This window comes from Patiria miniata, unplaced genomic scaffold (genome assembly GCF_015706575.1).
Source record: "Patiria miniata isolate m_02_andy unplaced genomic scaffold, ASM1570657v1 HiC_scaffold_14, whole genome shotgun sequence".
In the NCBI taxonomy this organism is placed as follows: Eukaryota; Metazoa; Echinodermata; class Asteroidea; order Valvatida; family Asterinidae; genus Patiria; species Patiria miniata.
Genome location: NW_024037052.1, coordinates 11,981,686 through 12,006,611, shown reverse-complemented (window position 1 = coordinate 12,006,611; position 24,926 = coordinate 11,981,686). Strand labels below are relative to the sequence as shown.

At 40.4% G+C, this 24,926-nt stretch overlaps 1 protein-coding gene across 1 annotated transcript in view; it reads right to left on the bottom strand.

The window, feature by feature from the left end:
• Positions 1-24,926, bottom strand: part of LOC119721794 — a 61,051-nt gene that overhangs the window by 24,870 nt on the left and 11,255 nt on the right. The window lies entirely within an intron of this gene.

The following is a 24,926-nucleotide window of genomic DNA, read 5'->3' as shown; positions in this document are numbered from 1 at the left end:
AATGCCAGCTTTTCATTTCACTGTTTCTAGTTACTCAGAGTCCAACACAGAGATTTTAACTTTCCTTTTTAAATTGAAATTGTGATATTGACGACTGCTAGGAGTATAATGGGTGTTCCCAATTAGGTGGTGAGATTTCTTCTCTGAAAAACCAAATTGGAATTTTATTGAGTGCAAGATTGTATGAAATGTTATGCCCACACGAAATAACTCAGAATTTCATTTCAATGAGTATGGTTGGTATTTTATATTCTTTGGGCACATTAGCAAAGGAAGCTTTCTGAATCCTACCAAATCCATCGGAGTGCAATTAAAACTAATGAACCATTCTTCAAGCCACATGTTAAGTAACAGTGGCTGGGCCGTGTTACCCGATTAAAAAAATACATGGATACCCGGGTACCTATTAAAAAAAACTCAACCCAAAATTAAAATCTCAGAAGTTACTGTTGAGATTGTTCATAAAGGTCCGCACGATAATACTACCACATCTGTGCGTCAATACAGCAAGTTAAAAGTGTGTACAGTATAGGCCTATAGCTTAATAGCTTTATAGCTTTACGGTAAAACAGCGTAAAACTGCAACTTTTGCGAGCATCATAAATGTGAAATATGTTTTGTTTTCCTATGTACATTTGTAGCCTGGTTTTCATTGTGAAAATTTCCCCTAACTGACATTCAAAACCTTTCTTTTTTTCATTGTCTCCGAAGTTACTAAGTAACTTGTAAAGTTGGTTACGGGTACCGGTACCTGATCCCATAATCTGGAACCAGTTCCTGACATCACCAGTCGGGTACTCAAAACCATAAGACAGCAAAACATTTTATTGGATTTTGGAAACTTTAGGTATCGACTCTTTGCACTGCAGCCAATGTGTAAGTGCCTTTCAAAAACAAAACTGTCCTCTCCTTGTTAAAGGGCCCATGTTATGTATTTTTTTAAATGCAATCTTTGAAAAGGCACCTTTGTGTCCCATTTAACCTTATTTTCAATTTTCATTTTTTCATTTTATGGGACACTTTGGTGCCTTTTTTGGTTTTTACGCTTATGAAAATTTCCATATTCATGAGCAAAAGTGTTGCGTTTCTGCTGATGCAACTCATACAGGCACTCCTTATAAATCCACAAAAATAGCTCAAAAATACAATCTCGGTTCTATTATACGTGTATGTATTTCATCAGATGAGTATCTGTGTGCAGTCATGCGACTGTGTCATCTATGGATCAGGTTAAGCTAGCGGGCCAGCGTTTATCAGTGGCAACAATCGAGCAACTGGACACCAAAGACGGGCACTGAGCACCATAGTGGAGTTATTGTGCATCCCCGGTGCCCTGCAAATCGTACGGTGAATAATCTAAGGGCCCTACGACCACTGTCATTCATTGTTTTTCAACCAAAATTGAACCCAACAGAGAAAAATAATACAACTGAGAATTTCCAAGTAGGACGCATACATGTAGTTGTGTTTTATAAAATTACCCGAAGATTTTAAGGCTTTGAGAGATTTTCTCTCAATTTTTTTTTGGTTTGGGGGGGGGGGTTCCCCAAAGAATTTGCAAACATCTTTGTCCAGATCAAAGCAAGAAACTTCCAGACCAGAGGGGTATCATGTTCATTTTATTAGTTTCAGTCGGGGGAATTCGATAACGATCAGATGTAGATCTGCAGAGCAAGGAAAAGTCAGACCGTCAAGCTGACAAAATCCGCTAATGGCAAAAAAAATATGTCAGGACGATATTCCATTTGTATGATAATGTAAACCGGAGGAACGGATATGAATCTCTGGCTTGAGACACAAAATATTCGGCGGTATTGTAAATTTGCTCTCTCTAGATCTTGGCACGGAATTTTGAAATTTTGGCGGAGAAGTTTGACAATCGACAGAGGAAATACAAGTACATAGTATATGTCCCGAAGTAGTGATGTTTCATCTTGAATAATATTTTAATATTGATCCTTTTCCCCCGTAAGATAAAATTGAGGAGGTGGTTTGAATAATATGAATTAAAGGGAATATACATGTACAACATTTGCTTTTGCTGTCATTTACAGAAATGGATGGATTTGGGGGGTTAGTTTTTTATAGCAAATATCGTTACACGGACTTGTTTGAAGTTTTGTTTTCGTAGGTGCTGGAAAAAACAAAAATTGACCCCCCCCCCCCAAAAAATTGACAACCTCTTGGGAAGGGTGCTTAAGCCCCCGAGGGCCCCCCCCCTCACCTTGGGTGCGCCACTGAAACAATGGCTATTGTAAACGAACATCACTTAAACTGTACTTATTGGAGATTTATAGTTTTTTTAAGATATGGCGGACACAAGTAGAAGGGGCTACTTGGAGTTTGTAAAGTCTCTATGTTTACCCAACTTTCCTCCTATTGTGTCCGCCATATTTCCAAAAGGACTATTTCAGGAAAAGCCATCCATTACAGCTTCATTTTCAAATTGTACCTCACGAACTCAAACTTCCCAGAACAGAAACTGCCCAGAAGAGAAACAGGTGGTTTTTTTTTTTAAATGAGATTATATTATGCAACGGTATCAGGTGGCGCATGTACCCTTTAAACATTTGTGGAAAACTTTCATTAGAAACTTGGAAACTTTAAACGATTCCATCTGAACCTGTGAAAACAAACATGGCGCATCCATCAGAATTCCACATGAAAATCATTCATCTCCATTCTTCTGACCTTGGAGAATTCAGGGAAAGGGGGGGGGGGAGGGGGGAAGGGGGGAATCGCCCCTGAAAAAGTACAGGCAAGCACCCGATCTGTCATACTGGAGCAATTTTCCCCTCCAATTTTCGCCACCCGGTTTTGAAGCTCATGACTTGCAGATGTTGTAGCTCGTCAAGTGTGCTATGAATGAGCAACAAGGGACGAAGGAACAGAGTTAGCCGCTTTAGATGCGACGCGCATTACAGCTTTTTAACGGTACTACCGCGGAGGGTCACAGCACTTGTAATGACTCTTTTCGCTCCAGTGATCGTCATTAGGCTTTGCCAATTTTTTTTCTTCTCTTGGCGGACGCGGGCAGCGGGGGAGCAGTAGGCAGCTTTCCCGAATCGGTCAATCATTCCAATACCTGTTGTCAGCCCACACTCGGTAGCGCAAGACGGTGGAAATTACAAGTACACCAGTCCATGAAAAACTTAAAACTACTAAGTTGTTTCTAAAGTTGGAAAGTCACTGTTGTTATACGGTACCTAGAAATGTAACATATCCACATCTAAATCATAAAAGGTTTGCAGAAACACCATGTGCGAATAATATCTCAACTAAGAGAATGGTTCTAAAAAGATCCAGAGGTATAAACTCTGTGCTTTTTCGTCTTCAAATCAAGCTCCAGAGCTCAGTCAAGCGAATGAAATAAAGCCGTCCGTGGACAAACAGGTTTGGCACATGAAATTTAGGCTACCATATCTCAGAGTTTATACCTCTGGTTCTTTTCAGAACCATTCTCTTGGTTGAGATATTATTCGCACATGGTGTTTCCGCAAACCTTTCATTATTTAGTATCTCCACCATGCAAAGCCACATCTCCCACACAATGAAACCAAAAATAATTTATAGTTTCATCAAAAAAATTCCCCTTGGAATTCGGAGAAAATTGGGAAACTTTTTCCAAAAGTTTCCCAAATTACGACACATACAGGGTGGTGCAAAAATAAGGAAACCCACTTTTGAGAGGAATTTTAGGCAGAGAAGTTTTTTATTTATAATGCAGTATAGTTCTTCAACCACACATGGTGAAAAAATCTCAAGAACAGTGTTATTAATATTATGCTAAATTGAATACAAGTCACCAAAATCGCTGTTGTCCACATGTAAGTCTAGCGTAGTGTTTTTTCATCTTCAAATCAAGCTCCAGAGCTCAGCCAAGCGGATGGAATAAAGCCGTCCGTGGACAAACAGGTTTGGGACATAAAATTTAGGCTACCATATCTCAGAGAAAAAAAGATGCATTTGCAATTATTTGTTCGTCACTTAAGTTTAAAGATCAATATTTCAATACCGTTCTACTGAATTTTTGAAACACGCTCAACAAGTAATCATAATAATAATAATACCGGAGTCTTATATAGCGCACGTAGCTACCAACAATTAGGTACTCAAGGCGCTGGAAATTATGTCTATTATTAAAGACAGGTAAATGAAGTTTATGAGAAATATGAGACCCATTATGTAGCACCTTATAAGGGTACATACAAGGTACTGAGACGCATAATGCAGCCACTGCCAGAAACACTGGGAAAAAACCCTTCTCTTAGCGATAAGTGTCACTGGGTTCTTTAACGTGCATTACACAACACACTGGACCCACGGCTTTACATCCCATCAGAAGGAAGTAGCAGTAATGGTAAAGTGCCTTGCTCAAGAGAACAAGCACCAAGTAGGTGAAAATTGCTGTCAAAAGTGGGTTTCCTTCTATCCCTCTGGGCTACACTGTTTTTCAATTTATAACAAAAAGCCGATCCCCACATGTTCCTGTAGTTTTCCATACATACACATGATTCTTTTTTACGCCTGTATATCGCCTACGTGTACATGTACAAAAGGGCATAATATAATTATGAGACATCCAGGTTTTTAAATAATAAGGCTATGCCCTCGGCCTAAGTCCTGGGACACAAGTCAATGAGAACAGCCAATGTCGCTACCAGGGTTTAATTACAAACTGTAGCTATTGATTTCACGCCATATTACCGTCCCGTTTATGAAACGTGGCTTTGCACAAAATGCTGGCAGAAAATCCATGCCACGGGCCACTATGTAAAAACCAGCATCCGAAACCCACACACACAGGCACAAATATTGTAAACTAACACGCATCCATGAACATGACACTAGCAAGTCATAAAAAAGGCACATGTATATTTACACATAGCTTATTTTTTTGCAGATAGTTTTACAACAAACAGATCAAGAGAGGTGATCTGTTACGTGTACCGTACTTGAACATCACCGGCAGCAACACAGACAATACAATATTAGGAGCAACATTAAAACACGTACATTGTACATTGTACACTGCAGAAACTCAAAATAACTTTCTGCTTCTGAAAACGACATGAGCTTTACAGGAGGTTTAATGTGGGAGTGGTAAGACCTAGCTGCACTGACTAGGAGGGGGTTGTGGGTTCAAGTCCAACCAAAGTAAGCTTGTGAAGCTTTTCCTCACAAGTTTCCAGAAAGTACTGACAACAGGGTCTTTAATCCTTATTACATCAGTAAAGGACAATATCAAACTTTAAAACCCTAACCCCCTAGTAGGTCCCCAGGACTACCCTGCTAAAACCAACAGAGTCTGACGGTTACTCATATGAGTTTCCTGCTCAATCCAACACAGTCCAGCACAACCCAACTTGCCAAGTTGTTGGGTACCTGAAAATGTAAACTGACTGGCATGCTCAATCCAACAGAATCCAACTGTGCCACATTTTTCTGTTTGCTGCTGGATCCAACAGAGTCCAACTTGGCGTTATTTATCAGTACCCAACAGAATCGGGCTCTGAATGTTGTCAGTTGCCTGCTGAATCTAACAGATTTCAACAGAAATCACGTACAAGGGGTTTACTGCTCAATCCAACAGGACCCAACGGTAATGAAAAATAGTTGGAGCCTGTTGACTGAGCAGGGTTAGGGCTATACGTGTAATGGTACCATTAAGGAGACACGTTATCGTAATTTCTTCGCACGATGGGAGACATCGGTCATTAGGGAGACATTTTCATGTCTCCCGAATGTCACAGCCCCCCTTTACAGGCACAATTTTGCTGTCGCAGTCAGATTACATTTGTTGCTCGTGGTCAAATTAGTAAACATGCCATAGTTCGTGGAAAAAGGACAAGGGAATATTGGGTTAGGGCACATTTAAGTTTGAAAAATTTTGTGCACAAGTCTATGGGGATGTCTCCCAAATGTCCAATCCAGGGTAATCACTATAACCATTATCATGTTGCGGCAATCTTGATTTTTTTTTTCCCATTCAAATCAACATAACCAAAGCGAGGCTGGAAGGAAAAATAGTCTAGTTCCTTTTGGCACCAAAAAAAAATATATCATTCAGTGCTGTTATTGGATACAGGGAACATGACCAAAATGGTGGCAGCATGATAAAGGCCTATTAATAGTTGACATCACCCCACAAAAACAAAACATCAGAAGTCAGCAACAAGAGAATTCAACTTTGACAAAAAAAATCACAAAAACAAGAAAGGTAACACTCAGGAACCCTCACTAGACAAACCACAATGTCCGGAATATCCCTAGTGCGCATCAAATGACTATATTTGATTCCCTCTTTGCGTCAAGGACAAGACAGCTAATTTTTCATCCCTTTCTTTTTTCGACGTTTTTCTCCCCTTTTCCCACCTGTCAGAGAAGATGACAGTTGTTTACCTGCCCACTCAGGTTCGGGTTCGGGGACGGAAGAGGAGAAAGAGACAGAATGGCCGCCTCGCCGATGCGCGAAAGAGACAAGTCAAAATCAGATAAAAATGAAAATCTCCCTCTCTGCGGGCAACGCGGAGAGACGATGTTTGCCTTAGCGACGACGGGTCAAGGGCGTGAGCAGGACAAGATGTAAAGAGCAAAGCTTGCATCGCTTGATCAAGTCCAGGCTGGTGCACGAGAAGCTGACGTGCACGTACGTGTCACGACTACGAACAAGTATAACCACACGTGTGACATGTCTTCTTCTTTTTCCCCAATGGCATGCAGTTGCTTGACACAAGGCCACTAGGTTTAAATAATAAATAATGCCAAAGCTTGACTGAGGAAATTCAGAAAATAAAATGTATTTCATTGTATAAAGTACACGAACACAAGCGTACTTTTCATACTGTACATGTACTTTCGTTCGTTCGGGTCTACGGAAATCCACAAGCAAATCTAAAGCCGATTATCACGTCATTAGTTTTGTCTTACGCATCCAAAAGGCGTGCATCAAAACAAGGCCACTGCAGTAAGTTGAAAGCTCTTTTTCAACGTGTACTTTATAGCTACCGTGAGAGTAGCTTGATATTTTTAGTACGAGAACCTCCATGACAAATATGTTTTGATGAAATTTACTTGTACGTTCAAAGCACCCACCATTTTTTAAATTAGCTTGTCCATTTTCAATATATTGCTTGAGGAATTGGTAAAAAAGAAGTGAAGGACATTAGCGCTGGACGATACGATGATAATATCACCGCAATACAATATTCGTCCTAAAAAATTCGGAATGGCATAAGTTTTGAAAAATATCGAAATATCAGCGATATTGTTGCAAACTTTTTTTCACCCGAATTTATCAAGAAAAATCTTACATGACATGAAGCAAGCATGGACATTTACTTGACTTTTTTATGCAGAACAAAAGACAGCTTTCAAGCTTTGCAGGAAATTTGAACAGGAAAAACTGTAAAACTGTTTACTTCATAAAATTAACAAAAAAATTCGAATTCAAATTTTTGGTATTTCAAATTACACTGACGGCTCACAAACTGCCCACTTTTCACCACTCGTTTCCAATTCCCCAATTCTCCAAACCGATTTCCCTCTTCTCAGAAGCCTTACAATCAAGCAAAATAATGAATGCAAAGATGGAGTATAAACAGAGCCGAAAATAATCAACCACGAAATCCCAGCTTTTCCTCTTAATGCATGAAAATGCAATTGTAAATCATGCTTTCCAACCCAACAACACATATGCACTCCCCTGTTGCGTGGGGGGGGGGGATCCTTTTAGTTTAAAGCCCTGTTTGCCTTTAATGTCCAATTCCTATTTTTTTGAATTCACAAATAGATTACTCCTGATCGCATTCATGAATATATCCATTACGTTTGCATTTGGCATGGATTTCATGGGATGCGCAAGTAAAAGAAAGTTGGGGGCAGAAGTTCAAATGGGACGTGCTGTGCATGAAGAAGTTACAAAAGAAGAAGTGTTTCAGAAAACAGAAACACGCCATGATCTTCAGGGGAAACATTACATCATTTTTTTATGGCTAACTGCACAATTTTTGAGCATATTTGCCAACTATCACAAACTACCTAATCTTTCTAAAGCGTTTGGACTCTGGACTAAGTTTCTCGCCTTGCCTCCCCCTATAAAACCCCCCTTGCCACTCCCCCCCCCCCCACCACCCTCCTCAAACCAACTTCTGCTGTCAACTTCTGACGCGCATACAACACGTAGACCCCAATTCCAAACCATTACAAGCCCCAAATGCATTCATCTAAATCACCGTGCGGATCTAATTCCCTGGCACACTTTCCCGCTAACATTTTACGTTGGTTGCTTTTTGTGTCGCGTGTGTCAGCATCGATTGCTCAATTTCGCCATTTCTCGGATGCGGATCGGAAGTGACAGAGGGTATTTACGACTAACGCATTCCCCTCTGGCTCGACTGCACAACACTGCCCCAATCTATCGGCCGGTAATAAATCGCACGAGCGCGACACCCCAAGCATGAACATGCTCCTGTTCTCAAATTATTTCCGGACCAAAAAAAAAAAAAATAAAGCCGGTGAAAAATTTACAATAGTGGGTAGGTCAAAAAGCACTATGCTACGCAGACAAAAAGGTCTCCCGGTTTAAAGCTCGACAATACAATATCGCAAACCCTGATGATGTTTTAAATGAACCTGGATTTGTATTTCCTCTATGAAGAATGCTGTATCCCTGGGCACGGAACGCAAATACAGCTACAGGATTAGCTTAATCCTATCTTCAGGCATCAAGGGATTATCTGGATGAGGCTGGGAGCACAAAGAGCTGCAAGTACTCCACAGATATATCTTGTGACACAAGTCCAAAAATCTAGCAGTACGTCAAGAAACAAAGTTCAAGAGAACTTGGACGGGCGAACGAATATCTCGGTTTTTGGGTAAATTACATGAACATGTAAAAAGTTGTGTTAGAACAAATTTTTTATCAATTCCAATTACATGTAGTTCCCTGAGAGCTTGCAACTTGGCAGTGCTGGCAATTTTAATAAAACAACAATTGAGTACAGTACGCTGATGTCTTTGAAAACAAATGGACATCTTCACTGTTTTACGAATTTAGTGTGAACTGCAAATATCTCCGAGTGCAACCTTAAACCCTCTTTTCTCTCTGAGCCAGAGTGGCGTTGACATGCAACAGGTCTAAAGAAAAGAGATGGCCCATGGGTTAACGCTTTTACGCACCGCGCTACGTGCGCCTAGACGTGTCGACTCAAATCAGGGCAATTAGGCGGTTGTGGGGGACGGTGAATTAAGCTAAAAGCCGGGGAAAATGACATTGGAACATGTCTTTGGGCATTTGTGGGTCAGATGGGTGTTGCCCCCTGGCGCAACAAGAAAATGGCTAGGGTGGGACAAATGGTAACTAAGAAAGTTTGGGGAAGCGTTGTAAAGAGTTGCTGAGTATGTGTGGTGGTTGTTGTGGTGCAATTATTTTTGATGTGGTTTGAACACTGAAAGTGGGGATCTACCAGGTTGAAATTAAGTAAAAAGAATGAAAAAAAGTCTATGTTGTGACAAAAAAGCTGTTTTGAAATACAGAGTAGAAAGATGGAGCCTGCAATTACATACACATGTGGTATTTTCATAACCTTTAATACATAGTTTTTATAAGTAACTTTTGTTAAAGTAAATTCCACCATATTTTACAAATACTGTAAATTAGCTCACAAAAACACCTTGATAATGAGGTGACAGCTAGGATAAGTCAAAAGGATTAAATTTGTACGCATCAAAAATGCACTATCAGTGTCGGAATTGTTGGTTGGACTTGCACTCTGAGTGGTTTGCAAGAAGAAAAAAAATGCTGTTAATAGAAATTTCGCACTCACCGAGTTAATTTGAAAACCATGCTTTGGGTAACTGCTATTGGGTTTGGTTATAATTACCGCTGCGGTAGTTTGATTTCTGTTTGAGAGGGTGAATTTTATGAGAAGAGGGGAAAAAAGGAACTACCCGCGTCTGGGCGAAGCCTTTTGGGACGTCGCTGGGAATGGTTCTGCAGATTGTAGCCAATTCCCACTGGTAATGGGTAATTAGGCGACGAAATTGTCTTGTTTAATTGTCCTGGAGGCTGAGACATGTGCAGTGAAAAAGATCGGGGGGGGGGGGGGGGGGGAAGGGGGGAATGGTGTAGAAGAGGCGCTCACTAAAATTTCGGTGGTGGCAGGCAGCACCAGATTTCAATATCATCAAATTTTTATTTCTGGGTCGTCAAGTCGCCTATGACGATGCGATAACGAACTTGTCACCGTTCTCGGTGCTCTGTTACATCGGCATCGCAGATTAACATGGGATTATTAATTTGGCAGGTGGTAAAGGGAGAGTTAATTCTTTTTCTCTGCGATTCTAAAGATCTTTTTTTCTGGTTCTATGTTTGTAAGAAGGTGGGGGAGCAATTGGGGAAGGGACAGCAAAGCAACATCTAAATGGCAATTTGCCAGAAAGGTTGAATACTGGATTACTTTGTTCTAGTCCACCAAAAACTAACGTGAGTGATGATAGTGAAATGTCCAGTGGCATTGGCTTGTTAAGCACATGTGTACTCATTATCTTAATTAATTAACTTGGGAATTCCAAGCACATCAATCAACAAGGAATTGGCTTAATTGGATTTTTTGATCAGTATAGCTTTCCCAGATGCTAACTTTATGGTCTCCGTGCGCAAACAAGAGAGGGCGCTTTTTCACCACTTTTGAGAGCCCCTTGGACGGGACACACCGTGTGCGCGTACTGGTTCGCGCACGCATGGAGCGAAGTACATGTACGCGTGACTAATAATAATAATGTGCGTCTTTGCGTGAGCGTTATGCATCTTGGAGAGACATTCGAACACATTGCCGAAGATGCATAACGCTCACGCGAAGACACACATTCTTAATATTAGTCATGCGTACATGTACTTCGCTCTATACATGCTCGAACCATTAAACCAAGTAGGCTTTTTAACAATAATTTGGTGTGCAAGTCCACAAAGCGTTCACCCTTCCTGCATACTGTGGACCTCTTTTGTTCGCAGGTCCACAAAGATACATGTAAGGATATAGTGTGTGCTCTATACTCCTTGTGGACCTGTGAACAAAAGAGGTCCACGGGATGAGGGAAACGTGTGTCCCGTCTGCTGGTCTCTCAAAATAAGTAAAGTAGTAAAGCGTCCTCTCTTGTTTGCGCACAGAGCCCATACGTCAAAGTGAAATTAATTCAATGTTATTAATACCCCACCAATGTTATACACGTATACAAGTGCAATCAAACATCGTTCAATTCAGGAAATCCAGTCATCTGTCTGATACTGCTCTTTCAATCCGGCCAGGTTCTTCACATCACTGTCATCATTTCGTTGTCCTTATTATGCTACTTGCCAGCCAAAATAATTGCAAGCTTTTACCGAAGCATGACTTGGGTTTCCATTTTTATGACAAGGTCGTTAAACTTGCAATAAAACAAACGGCCTCCAAAAAATTGTATTTATACTAGTATGTATGTTAAAGCATGGAGCATGGTTAAAGGTTGCGTGGACCATTTGTCATTTGTGAAACAAAAGTGCTCAAAATCTAAGGGCTGTGTAAACGCTGTGTGTTTTGAGAAAACACAATATTCTGGATCTCGATTTCAATTCAAAAATTGCTGAGTCATATTTTGAATTTTGCCCTCTCGTGACATAATCCCGAAATTTGCATTTGGGACATGATTCTCGAACAGCCGATTGTAGGTACATTTGTACGTGATGTCACACACTGAACTAACCAAAAATAGTGACCTTGCGCGCGTGTGCGTGGTGTCAACACTTGCACCCATTCACTGATTTGCCCAAATACAAACGGAAATTTACAATAATGTGTCACTTGACACATCTTTGGAAATGAACTAACAGCATGCCAGAAGGAATAATTTCACAGGGAGTTTAGTGTCACTTCTATCATTAAACCAAGTCAGCTTTTTAACAATAATTTGGTGGGTTACTTTTCGGATAGCTGCAAATGGGCCACGCTACCTTTAAAGATACATATTCGTGGGTGCACAATGTAACATTCGCTCGGGGCCAGAGCATTGATCTGTAACACATCAATAGATGGTCATTAGTCTAAACCCCTGACACTGTCTGCCAGGGATAACATGACCTGTGTGTCAGTGTGCCAGGCTTTTTCCCAACCTAAATATTACATGAAGATTTGTTTTGCTTGGTCCCAATTAAGAGATGCAACTGTTTTTATCACTCAAGAGAAGGAGAGAGTTAAATTCACATGTGCTAATTTATGAGAAGCCTGACTATCTTTCTGTTTTGACTGTGTTTAATTTTAGTGTGGCAATTTGAGAGACCACCAACATAGGTTTTGAGAGCTCAGTTGACGGTAGAGCACTGGTTCAGTGTTGTAGAGGTCAGAGGTTCAGATCATTTTCTTTGTTAACTCAAACTCAATGCATTTGAATGTCTCTCCCAGTGGTCTCCCCTAACTTTCCCTTTGTGACCATTGAATCCTCAGTCCGTAAACTTGGTGTTGAATTAAAATCACTGATCTGCATGTTCATGTATTTTCAATTTGGTGCATTACGAAAGGGAGAAGTAGAATAACCTCCATGGCTTGAATTGTATTTCTGTTTCATGTATTGTAAATACAATGTGCCATAAAAATAACTTGACAAAGTTTTGGAATGAACAATTCAGAAACAGTTTCATAATTTCACTTTTACTTTTGGATTAAGTACAGTGTATTTTGGTTTTGATAGGTTGATCATTTGACATGCTGTCATCTACAGTTTTTTACACAAATGTTTACTTTTATAGAGAGTGATGAAATATGAAATATGACTTTTGTGTATTACGTGTAAACTCTCACAAGAAAATGTGTTTCAGTTCAACAAAACTGTGAGTAGAAAAACATTGAGTTCATGATGACATTTTCACAGGATTAAAGGGAAAATACAACATTTGCAAACACCAAAAAAAAATAAATTACTAACTCATTTTGAAATACCTTGCTGGACTGACAGTGTAAAGCATCCTGTAAAATCATGGCACCTGGTATACTGTCATTTTCAAGAAAAGTGGTATTTTTGTATCAATTTCCAACGCTGGTCTGCCGACCAGCATTGGAAAAAACTGGCTTTTTTTCAAATACTGGCCCCAATTGACCATCGCACTTGTTTGCAATCGATTACACACCTATGAACGGGTACAAGCCAGCTAGACTGGTTCCCTGACCTTACAATTCCCCAATGTATGTAAACTGCTCTGTTTCTTCTTATATGGAGTCAGGGAACCAGACTACAGAAAAATGATTGTTTTTCTTGGTTTTTATAGCATTTTCGAACCCAAAACCTCAAAAACGTCAGTGTAACTATATTTGCTATATATTTCCAACCCCCCATTCCATCCACTTCTGAAAATTACAACAAAAGCAAATGATGTATATTCCCTTTAAAATGCACAAAAGTTTAAATTTTCCAATGGAAAAAATTAATCCAATTTTCTTTCAACAACTCTAACAACAAAAATCTATTGCACATTTAAAAACCAGTTTTGTCCAAAACTTATGAGTTTGAAAAGGAGACTTCTGTTAATTTGTTCATTTTCTAGTTCTGCAAAAGAAATTACTGGCCCTTCACACGCAACTTTTTCTTGCACGTGTGAACTTGATCAACCGTGCACATTTTACGACATTATAAACTTTGCCTCATGGTCATGTTCACAACTTCACGTCTGTAAAACAAATAACCGGGGCCAAAGTTATGACTCAGACAATGAGACATGACATTTCTGCAGCGAGAGTCATGAACTGTGTGAGAAGTGAATACGAAATTTGAGACAAACCGAGCCTAGGCCTCAATAGACATTAACTCTCCACAGACAAGCTACATGTAGTACGTCCATATGTATAACGGATGCATGTGTATCAACAGCCATGATGTGTGAATTCTGGGTTTTCCTCGAACAAGAAAGACAAATTTCCACTGGGACCCAAAAAACAAGTCATCCATTGCTGTACTTAGATAAAGGGGCACGTGTAGACAAACGCACCGACAATAGACAAGACAATGTCACGCCCGGCCCAAAATAATAAAAATATCCGGGAGTATGTGTGTGGTTTGTGACTTCAGCTGGCCGGCTCGCCCAATAAAAACAAAGCCATGTCAACAACGGGGGAGGGCGCTTGAGGGCCGGTGGGCCATTAGGACTCACTCTCGGGGCTGCCCTGCCCAAACAAGTCTTACAAGCCACCCTTAATCCTGCACCCAGGGGCTAGTTTCATAGGGCCAAGAAATCTGCTTAGCGCATGTATATATCTTGGTTGTGACTGGACCTCACCTTATATGTGCTTAGCATATTTTGGGCACAACAGTTCCTTGAAATTGAGCCATGCTGACAACAGTATGCTAAAACCATACACCGGTATCTTGGTTAAACTGGAGCCAATGTCATGGCGCTGCTTAACAGTTAGCAGAAAAGTTGTTCTATAGCAGAAAATGGTGCTAACCTTTTAAAAGCGCTATTTCACGGCGTGGATGCGCTAACGGGTGCGCGCGCATGGAGATTTTCTTTGTTGCGTTACTGATTTAAGCAACTTTTTCTTCTGGGGTTAAGCATGCTTTTGCTGTGCTTAAATAAATGGAGGCTCTGTTACTAGCAGAAAACTGTGTGCTTACATGTAGCAGCGCCATGAAATTGGGCCCTGGTTCTCAATCAGCTGAAACGCGCTTAGTACATAAATTTGGTATACAGCATTTTTGTGCTTAGTGCCTCCATGAGATTGAGCCCTGTGCTGGCAAAAGAACATTCTACTTGGCCTACAGACTCTGTAAAGAACTGTAGATGGCATTGTGTGGCCTACTAATCAGACCCAGTAAAGGACACGTTTAGTGCAAGAGCCAGGGAAGGACGCATTTTAGTACTTGTGGAGCGCTGTGGTCCAATGGTTACAGTGTTCGACTCACGTGCCATGGTACGTGGGTTCAAACCCTGACAGGGAACATGGTGCTTGTGTTCTTGGGCAAGACACTGTACTACAATTGTCTCTCTCCGCCCAGGAGTATAATGGTAAAACCTGTGGCGGTAGAGACCAGAATGCGCTATCTCGAGCTGCTGCAAAAACGGGTCTCATGGCCTGACGAACAAGGGTAATACTTGCGAAGCACTTTGAAACCTTCGGTATAAAGCAATATATAAGCACCACATTACTATTATTATTATATTACATTAGCTTGCACACAAGTTTGGCACAGAAATACGTGAAAACAATTTTTAACTAAACAATAAATTTGCGCTTAGTAGTTCCATAAAATTGACAGCTCATCTCACTGTTTGGAATGGTTTTCTGGTACCGTTGTTGGGCTTCCTTTGTTGTCAAAGCAAGTCACGCCATTGTGCGGTACAAGTTATCAGCCAACAGTCAATGCTGGCTTTCTCGCTGCAAAGCAGAGGCAACATCTCTTCCCACCCAATATTAATAAATCCCCGGCCCGTACACTCCACCAACAAGAACCAGTTGAACATCCAGCCTCGGGGCTATTGGCTAGACATGAAACAATTTCACAATGCAATTATGACAGCTCCGCTGACAAGGCCCCGTCGCTGACGATCAAAAAACCGGGAGCCAAAAGCAGCTAGCCCAGATAATGTTGCAATAAAATCCCAATCATTTCATTTCTAGCCCCGGAGGCACATGAATGGAAGAAGAGTGGTAGTGGGGGGGAGAGAGAGAGATAGAGAGATGGCAAAAAGAAATTGCACTCCCAAAACTGGACCGTTTCGCCAGACAAATTTTTGACGAACAGGGACATCGCGGTGATAAGAAGAAAAGCCTTTGTTTTGACAAGCGGGTTCTTCTGGAGTGTGGTCCCGGGTTGTGTTTGGCCCCCGGGCGTTTTCTATATTAAGGTGATTAAAAAACGGTTTCCGATGGGCTTGGCATTGTTGCATGTTTCGAAGATAAAAGTTCTCCTATTACCCGGCCTGGGTACCGGTTCTCTGATTACCTTGATGTTTGATTAGATCTGGGTATGTGTGCGCGAGGACCAGTGACAAATAAGATGGAATCTGAAATTAGTATTTGCGGCATCTCTTGGGGGGTCCGGTCGTGCACAATAAGAGTGTGCTGAACTTTCTAAGCCTGTATTAGGGTTTTAGCTTCGGAGTGTCATACAAGACGCCAATGTTGGATTCGTCACAGAGTTCGATGACTTCCTTCCGAAGACCAGCTCGCTAATCTCTGGCAAAAGCTCACTGGTCCCTAGACAGTTGGCACTAGTGCAGCCATGGAGCAAGTAACATACACACACGTATACCAGTCAACTTTATATTCTGAACTATTCAGTCCTGGTGGAGGAACTGCGTAACTATAAACGAAAGGGAGGCTTGTAGTTTGCTAGTGTGTAGGTTTCAATCAACCGAAGGCTTGCAAGTGTAACCTAGTACAGGGTGTACCAAAAATAATGTTCCTCATGAGGGTGTATCAGAATTCTCATAATTTGATGAAAATTCTCAAATCAAATTATAGAATTGATGAACCCAAACATTTTCCTTTCTTGTGCGAAGTGTTTGTTGCATTCCGTTCAGTGGTTTTTAAACAAAGACCATTAATGTAACACCAGTCCATTTTGCTCCATTCCAAGTTTGACACGTTGTCGAATAAATGTGTTGCAATACACACATTGATAGCGTACACAACGTGTTTCTCTGCAAGTGACATAACGTTGTACTTTTGTTTGCATCAGTATTTTTATTGCAACTTATTGTTCATAAATGATACAATCACTGACTACATAAATTAAAGTTCATAATAACAAAACATGTAGTATACCTCCTGTTTAGTTTACTGATTTAATCAAAAAGCCAGTTTAAGCTAAATTTTAAACTTGGAATGGTGCAAAATAGTACCGTGTTACACAATAGCCTTTAATTGAAAAACCGGTGAACAGAATGCAATGGAAATTTAGGTACATGTAGTACAATAAATATGCTTCACGATTATGTTAAAAAAAAAAGTAGAAATAACATCTCCGGTTTTTTTTAGAATTCTGCTTCAACCCTGAGAGGGCCTTTTTTTTGGGGGGGGGATGCTGTGCACCAGCCTTATTTAACCAACAGTGGTAGGCTCATCCCATAAGCACAGCTCTATCATTCTACAGTCTCACCAACATATTTACAAAAATGTACATCTGCAAAGCCAATAGGAAATATTGAGAACAAGCTCATTACACTTTGAACATATGTGCACAATACGTTGTACATGTACTCTACTTGTAGCAGGGTACTACTGGTAATTTGTGATTACATTAACATGCATAGGCATGTACATGTACATGTACCAAGGTCACACAACAAGTGGACAACCCGTTCATCTCACAAGGCATAGCTGTACTCAGTTTCAGCCATCTGCAAACTGGCAGAGAAATAGCAGCTTTGACAAACGAGAATTTCAAGAGATAAAAAATTTGTTGATTGGACCCAGGCCTTAATCAGCTAATACACACCTTGACCAACAGATAAAACCTGAGGAAGGTGCGGCCGTACATGGCCAAACAGAATTACAATGTTTGTGTAGCAGATGGAATTAGCCTGTGTCGTTTTTTTGTGCACACAGAAATTTAAAGGTCATTCCTCCGGGCACTTTTGTTGTACACGTAAGCCTTGATATAATTTCTTCTTAACACAATAATTTGCAGGGAAGTTTGCTGTCAACGAAGCGTTTGGAAGTTTGTCAAATTGTTAAAGGTAGTTGTCCTTTGTGCATTTTTTCCGTTTGAAGCAACAAAAAAGCTCAAAATCTAAAGACGGGTGCTTAAACAACTAACCTTGGTGAACTTTTAGCTCTGTGATTAGTGTGAATGCTGTATATTCCGAGAAAGCAATATTCTGAGAAAGCAATATTCTGGGATCTCGATTTCAATTCAAAAGTTGCCCAGTCATGTTTTGAATGGCACCCGAAATCAGCATCTGGGACACGTTCTCATTCAGCCGATTGCAGCTAGTGCCCCTTTAAGGGCCTCACATGTATTCAACAGAGTTAAAAGTCTCTGAATTCACGCAGTGAGTGCCCCTTAACTTGTCTTATTCAACACAGAGGTCTACAAACTGCCAATGAGTGCACCTTTAAGGCTTCCTGAGAGAGTGTGGCATTTCCCCGGGGCCAAAATATCTCTAGTCTTTAAATTCCTGGCAGGGTAAACATTAATTTTTTACCGGTCAGCATTGGACACATCCATGTACATGAGAATCGGCCCATCGGCACTCAATCATCTTGTGCCCGGGACAATTTGGGATGCCAGCTTTGTGCGCCGGGAAACGTGAACTGTGCGCGGGCATTCTTTCACTCGATTTGATTTGTCGAGACCATGAGCAGGGAGTCAAAATTGATTTCTTAAAGTTTGGGTGTCTTAGAAATTCCCAAGAATATACAGTTTCAGCTTTGGAATTTATTTTTTTTGCAGATTCAATAATCGTCCATTTTCTGTAAATGTGGATTACAAATTTGCAGTTTTCTGGTGATTTTCTGAAAAAAAAAGTTCTACCTTTTTTTTGCATAAGATTGGTTGAGAAACATTCAAATTTCAACCACAAACTAAAGTTGGCTTATAAATTTGAACCACAGACTAAAGTTGGCTTGAACCATTATTTCATATTCCCTGTACGCATCATGGACCATCTGTTGTAAAAAAAATGCACACAGTGCTTTCATGTGGACAAGTTATAGTGCCATTTGGCATTGTACATGTATGTATGTACATGCTATTTACCAAAAATGTCAAGAACTTGGCAAATGGAAAACCTCTCCGAATTTTATAAGTTTTTTTGAGGGATGTCAAATCATGTAATAGGATGCAAAAGTCAGCTGAACTGGGGATGAAGCTAATGTATAAAACCCTGCTACTTGCTACTAGGCCACAGAGCGCCCTCTATTGTCAGTGCACGCATCAGATACATGGAAATCAGTTGATCAACACAGCGATTAATTGAAACAGAACATTCCTAGTTGGTGAAATCCCAAAATAACTGTTAATGCTTCTGCCGCAACCAATGTGCTTCTGAATGGACATTAAATCCTGTGTCGAGGAACCTAGCCACCCTCCCCCTCTGCTCAGCCGTTCAACTTTCACGCATCCAGGACACCTTTGCCCAAAGTTTCCGACACTGCTAGTGTCTTTTCCCTTCGCTTGCAATCCACTGACTCTATATACAGGCCTACTGGCAACCTAAGGTGTGTCGATCGCTTCTCGGTGCGCGACAATTAAAACACATCCCCTCCCAACGATTCAACAAGCTTCAGGGTGGCGGAAACATGGCTCGTTGCGCCCGCCAGTTCTGTTGGAGGGGAGCGTTTGGCAGGGTGGATTTTTGTTCTTTCTTTTTTAAGGACTGACTTCCCCGAGATATTTTTGAACTGTGGGCAGGGAGAATTTAATAAAGTCATCGATTGACCCAGTTGGGGTTTCTATATCAAAACACAGGGTCTGGAGCAAGGCCTCTTTTATTAGCCATAGAATTAAATCTCACGTCGTTCTTTTTTTCTTTCACTGTATTTCTCTGAAGAATTTTCACTCGAGAGTGAACAATTTTGCTGTGAACACTGAACACCACAAGTGACGTAACGTTCTGCACGGGATTTTTGTACCGGTATGTCATACTGCATTCACGTTAGATTGGGGAAGACAACCAGTGATGCAGCAGCACAGGCAAAAAACCCTGAAAAAAATGTTTCACAAAATGAAACGACATCCTGGTTTTTTTAGCCGTGAACTTCCACGATGTAGAGACAAATAAAAAACGAAATTTGGCAGGAATAGGAACATACAGGTACATGTATAGGCACTTTTTTTCCACTTTTCAAGAAAGGTTTTAGTAGAGCTTTAAGTTTAGACAAGCACCTCCCTTTTTCTAGCTCCCTCAATCCAAAAGCAGCCAATGCATGAATCACTGCAAATTGTTCCCTGGAATTCGAAGTCCGTGTCTTTCGAGTCGTGAGCAATTTATTTAAGTTCCCCCATAGACACATAGCACTACGTGCCTGACGGCACATGTATTTGTGTCAATTCAATAAAACGGAATCCAAACAAGGCCATGGCCAATGCTGCAACGCCTGCCGCAGAAATTCCTCCTTGTTCCAAATCTCAAATTGTGTTAAAGCGTCGCAAACTTGGCGAGAAATCGTGGTCCAGGTGCTTTTTTAAACAATCTTCAGGGGCCCCAAGATCATGGCTCTGTGTTTGTTTTAGGCATGCCTGCTATTTGTACAGGCCGACTTTGATTTGTAAAGTCACTTCTTCGCCAATTTTTCTTTTTCTCATTGTTGGGTACACACCTTTTTTTTTTTTTGGAAACCGAACTGACATGAATGATTACTGAAACAGTTCAGGCGATTCACAATGCAGTGCGCCACCAAGAGTTTACCATGGAGAATCCATTTTTCAAGTTTACGGTCAACAAAACATGGCCCATTCATTTAAATGAGTGTCAGTAGACAACTTGAGCTAATACGTTATAGATTGGGGCATAGCGTTCTTCCGCCTTTACGAAAACACCAGATTGATAAAAAGAAAAGAAAAGGGCAAACAGATCCTCGAATCATACGCTTACGAAACTACTGACCGTAAAAACTAACAATTTCAAATGTCCCGCACTGCGAATTTGTTGACCATCTCCCACATTCACTGGGAAAAATTAACTCTCCGTGGCAAACTCTTGGTGGCGCATTGTGAATTGCCCGAATTGGTACTTGGTGGAAAAAAAAACTCAAACAAGAAGCTCAATTTTCCAGTGATTCTAGGCATGTACATATATCAACAGTACACCATTCTTTATAACATTCAACATCTTATTAGACATCTAACTGCAGGTGATAAATTTTAAAGAAAAAAAATTGTCCCTAAAATAATTACAGGACATTTCTTTTGATAGAGTTTGGAGTTGATTTTTTTGTTATTCATTTTTTTTTTGGCTAATAATAAAACAAGAACTTGAGTTTGGCATTTAAAAACCCTTCATTTAAGTTGCATACCGGTAGGTTAGCACTCTGAAAAAAAGAACCCATTGTGATAAAGTTACAAATAATTTCTAACGATTTTCTTGATCCGAACTTTGCCTGCAGCTGGCTCAACCTTGCTTCCAAACATGAAAGTACATTCGTAAAAGCATTGCATTCTTGTCAAATGAAGCATCCAAATCAAATAAACGATTACATTTTTTTCCCCCTTCTTTTTGTCCAAACCACATCAGCTCAGCCAAGCCACGTAATCTTATTAGTGTAATGACTCGAAGACAAGACGCGGGCTGTAGTGTATTAGCCCGGCAGACAAATTATGATAAAAAATGACATCCAATTTGCGCGATCCCCAACGAAAACATAACGGGAGCCAATCGGTGTAACTACTTTACCATTGATTGGTGTTTTAGGGCAGCGGGCGAGTTATCAATGGAAATTAGCCATTACACTTGTGACAGTACCCCATAGGCCCTGCCTTGCGTACTGTTACACACACGGACCATCTAAGCGTTTATTAGATGACGCTGCAACGCTATCTGGTCTGCGTGGATATACTAGCGCGCAACGTTATCGTCGATCTATCACTGGTATTCTGTCATCGGCCCCGGCGTTTTTGGTCCTGGTGGTATCACACACTATGCATCTAGACACACAAAGCCAAATTGGGAGTCAATCATAATTTGATGGTTATTCGGTGATTCATCAAATTGGATTAGAGTCTGTGTAAACGTATCTCCCACTAGACAGTAACACAATACGCGATGATAGCTCTATTGTTCGGGATGAGCTGTGTGGCAAATGCCCGCTTTTAATCACACACACACGGACAACTGTTTGTTATTCCGTTCACGGTAACCACTTCAATTGTAGACAGTATTTGCTTGTTCATTGTCTGGTAATAACTTTTTATAGTCTATTTAGGCCAGATGGAAATGTATGGAGTTTTAATAAGTATTCCAGGAAGAAAATGTGTCATAAAAACAAATATAGCCAAATGGCACTTTTATACTGAAAAATAATAAATATGTTGCAATTTTCATACAATGGACTCTAAATTGGAAAAGAACATTTTCAATGCAGTGGTTGGCGAACATATGAAAGCTGGATGTATTTTTTTTTACAAAAAATACCCCCCGGTCATGGTAGTCCTGTCCAAATTTAAGAATCAAAACAAAACGAAAACCAAATTTCACAACAGGTCACCACAACTATTGCCAAAGTTAAATTAATCGCACGTAAAAAAACTTGATGCATTACATGTTCATGCAGCTTCCAGGCGAGCCAAGCTGTCATGAGATTCTTGGTTGCTTTTGTTACAACAGAAAAGTAGACAAAGAATGACTCACAGAATATTGATCATTATCATGCACACACCAAAAATCATCTGACACACAATTTATCACAGTAATCCCTCATGAATTGGGCATTACCACAGACACCATTCCATTCACCCCACTTATCAAAATGTGTACCGTTAAACTGGCTAATCCAAAATACCGCGGACTCCAAAAACCCAATCAAAAAACAAAAATAGCCCTGGACGACAACAAAGTCGTGCCGCCAGCTGGAGATACTGTTCAGTTGGCTCCCAAATATTGATCGACCACTTTGTAATCGTGTTCTAAAGCTCCTGTTTCCCTTGTCACGGCATTCCGGACCGACTGCGCAATGATAACAAAATACAATCACTGATAACAATCTAGGTTCAGCAGAACAGTGATTGACGATTTTTAATTTCCGTGTGGGGATTTAAAAATAAGAAAAATTATTCTCCGGACTCCGGAGTTGCTTTTTTTAATTTCTGTGTAGCAAGCAGAAGACAGCTGGGAGTTCTAAAGGGTTTTTTAAATGATGGGCAGAGTTCAAAGACCTCGACACATACTTCAGAACATGACAGCACATGTACTAAATTATTTGTGTTGCACATGGGTACGTTGTACGCGAACCTGCTCACATAGATCATGTAATGGATCGCTGTGGCCGGACAGCGAAGACGACGTTACTCTTTGTTGGTTACCGGATGAAAGATGTCATTATTTTGCAACGGGGCACTGGCAGAAGGGAGGAATTTCTGTTGAATGTGCTTAAAATCAAAGCACAATCGGCATATGTATGTGTAGTCTAAACATCAAGCGTACCATGCAGGAATGCTGGAATGCTGAAATCGTGGCCAAAAAAAAAAAAAATTGCACACCACATTTTGTTTAGAGAAAAGCAAGGAAAACTTGACTTGACATTTGTTTTCTAAAAATGACATGTATTTTTGTAAACTACATCTTTGCTCAAAGCTTAATGCAAGTGTCATGAACATGTACAGTAATTGTTAATTTTGGCAGGTTTAAAATGTGATGGACACCTTGTTTCCGAGGGCAATACAGATGTTCACTTCAAGATTGCACGATAACTCGTTTCTGATTAACTTATAATGAGGAATGCCTGAAGATATAATGCAGACAGTTTAGACTCCTACCGGTATTACGCTTACATATTAAAAGTAAGAAAGTTTTTGAATTTTTTTTTTTTTTTAGGTTTATGTCTAAAACGGACGGCTGCTTTAAACAAAAACCAGATGAATTTAAAAACCAGTGCAAAACCGACAACAGCTTTGCCGCAACTGGGCAGAATTGGAAGCGCGTACCTTGTAAGCCGTCAGACCAAGAATCTCATTCCACCAGTCCACTTTTTCTCCAAAGGTTCACTCCTACCGGTAGGGCTCCGCATTGTTGAATGATTTGGTTCATTTGATTATTCAACTTTGGCTTGATTAAATATTCGAATATTTTATTTCAAAATGCACTGATCAAGTTGAACATGCGCCAACTTTAGCTGTCCACCGATTGGAATATTTGCATGCACCTGCACTTGTCGAAAATTGACAGAGATTATTAACCCTCCCATGCAAACACACACTGTGCCAAGTTGTCCTTTCAGTCAAAATCAATCAAGTGACTGTTTCCAAAAGTTAAGAATTACAAAATGTATCAGCCTACATAAAGTAGGATTGACTGGCCGTGACTGTCAGTATGTAGCTCGATACAGCTTTGCTTTGACTGTGGGTAATTAATACGCCAGCTGTGCCAACAACTTGGCTGCTTTGTCTGTTCATGGTCTGTTGACTGAGTTTGACTAGTCACAGTGCTTGCTTGACATATGATCTGACTGCTGGTGACTAGCCTGTGTTAAAAGTATGGCAGGGAAAGAGGATGGAAATTTTGACTGTTTGTGACTGTTTAAACAGCAGGAGGGTTAAAATACTTCAAAGAACAGGTACATGTAGGAAAGTGCTGACAATTCATCGATATCTAATTAAAATATTCGAATATCCGGCTGATGATCAAATACTCGAATATCTCGTACATATTCAACATAGCCTTATCCACTCTTTATATTTCTTGTGCACATTTACTTGGCTTAGCTAGTAGAATGTCACATTTGCGTCAGATTTTTTTTCTTCTTTTGGCCCACGGCCTGACGAGAAGCAGCTTTGTGCACACAGGATCAGACGTTAGCGGTGATTCCTGCAACAAAACCGTTCTTCCATCTCCACGTTAATGCATCCAAATCCTATCCGGGGCATTAAGCAAACAGTATCGGCCACCATAATGCACAGCTAATAGGATTTTCTGAGCAAGGGTCGGTTTTTTTTTAAGAATTATTCAACAAACATGCCATCACCCGAGACCCTCTAGTATTATTTCGTAGACGAATGCTATTAATAGATTTAAATTTATAAACAAGCACAACATGATCATGAAAATGTATTTTGACATGGAATTATTTTTTTCGGGGGGGGGGGATTATAGAAATTGTGAAGTAAAAGAATTCAAACAAGGAGATACTATTAGTTATCTCGCAAGCGCGAGTGGAACATGGAATAATATACCGGTAGCGCGTCTGTTTGGACACGGACGCACTACAGTTTCCATGTTCCACGAGTGCGAGCGTGACAACGAA